This window comes from Chiloscyllium plagiosum, chromosome 19 (genome assembly GCF_004010195.1).
Source record: "Chiloscyllium plagiosum isolate BGI_BamShark_2017 chromosome 19, ASM401019v2, whole genome shotgun sequence".
Taxonomy (NCBI): domain Eukaryota; kingdom Metazoa; phylum Chordata; class Chondrichthyes; order Orectolobiformes; family Hemiscylliidae; genus Chiloscyllium; species Chiloscyllium plagiosum.
This window is the reverse complement of record NC_057728.1, coordinates 16494467-16496483: the sequence shown is the minus strand read 5'-3', so window position 1 is coordinate 16496483 and position 2017 is coordinate 16494467.

Sequence of the window (2017 nt, the reverse complement as noted above, 5' to 3'; positions counted from 1 at the left end):
TACTCTATGCTACTTTCTCCCCACCCCCAACCTCCTCTAGCTTATCTCTCCATGCTTCAGGCTCACTGCCTTTATTCCTGATGAAGGGCTTTTGCCCGAAACGTCGATTTCACTGCTCCTTGGATGCTGCCTGAACTGCTGTGCTCTTCCAGCACCACTAATCCAGAAAGAAGTTAAATAGGCCAGGGCTGTCTTACCGGAGCGTTGGAGGTTGAGGGGTGACCTTATAGAGGTTTATAAAATCATGATGGGCATGGATACAGTAAGTAGACATGGTCTTTTCCCTGGGGTCGGGGAGTCTAGAACTAGAGGGAATAGGTTTAGGGTGAGGGGGAAATATATAAAAGAGACCAAAGGGGTAACTTTTTCATGCAGAGGGTGGTGCGTGTGTGGAATGGGCTGCCAGAGACAGTGGTGGAGGCTAGTACAATTGCAACATTTAAAAGGCATCTGGATGGCTATATGAATAGGAAGGGTTTAGAGGGATATGGGCCAGGTGCTGGCAGGGGTGGTACTAGATTGGATTGGGATATCTGGTCAGCTTGGACTAGTTGGACTGAAGGATCTGTTTCCGTGCTGTACACTTCTTTGACTCTGTGAGTCTATGTGTGTGTTAATTATGCGAACATTAGGCCTGACTTGCTACTTGGCTGGCATTTCTCACATGAACTATGACTGAGCACAAGGAAAGATGTAAACAGATAAGAGCCTGGGCAATCCCAAAGTAGGGCAGCGCAGTGGAAAAAACAAGAATTTGCAAGACGAGAAAAAAAGAGCTGAAAACACAAGGAAAAACCCAAAGACAAAAGTTATTATGCATTCACTACCCGGTCATAATATGAGAAGGGTATGGCTCACGTTAGAATGTCAATCGCTATGTAAATTTATTGCTAGAGATCGCCTGCAAACTCAATAAACTTGTTTGAATTTATCCCATTAAGTAGTCTCATGATTGAATATTTTGTCAGTCTATGTCCATAAAAATTAGGAGCCTGAAGCTCACCAAACCAGCAGTGGCACCCCAGATGGGATTGCCGAAATTGTAAATGTTGTTTGGAAGAGATTTGGAGTCTTCCGATAACAAGTGTAACCAACATATTGCTTGGGAGAAAAAACTTTTGGGGTGTGTAAGAACCTTTTCGGACCCATCAAAGTGATCATTGGCACTGACACAAGAGTAGATGAAACTATGTTTGATTTGATTTCATTTGATTTATTAATGTCTTATAGTGAAGAGTTTGCATTGTATGTTAACCAGACAAATCATACCTCACATAACTACATCTGTGGAAGGAATCAAAATGGGGCAGGAACAGAAAAGTAGGACAGCTGAACACACTGGGAGCATGGACAGAAAGTCTGCAACTATACACCTATACAAACTAACACTAACCGCAAGTGGTTCCAGTTAAGCGAGAAAACAGGAAGTTCTAAAACCACACTTGACTGATGTTGCAAGAGCTTAAGGCAGATGACCTATTAATGAACTGCTATGTTGCTAAGGTTTGAAATCAAGATAGGATTGGTCTGATATATTGTTAAGGGTTGAAATTGATATGTGATTGGTCTGTAAGAGGGATATGGATTCGTGTATAAAAGTGCGATTGTAACCACCAAAAGTCAGAGTAACCAGGCTAGGGTTCTGTGACCCTGCTGGTTGACTCTCCTTGCATGCAAGTCATAAAGGAAGCTGTGTGAAGTGTACTGTTGTCAGGCTGATCATTTTGATACATCAGGGCAATAGAACAGAATACAGAATATAGTGTTACAGCTCCAGAGAGTGTGCTGAGAAAGATCAACTCTAATATAGGACAGGTTGGTTCATTAGTCTGGGTAAAAACAAGGACTGCACATGCTGGAAACCAGAATCTAGAGTAGAGTGGTGCTGGAAAAGCACAGCAGGTCAGGCTGCGTCCAAGGAACATGAAAATTGATGTTTCAGGCAAAAGCCCTTCATCAGGAATAGAAGCAGGGTGCCTGCAGAGTGGAGAGATAAATGAGAGGGGGGTGGGGAGAA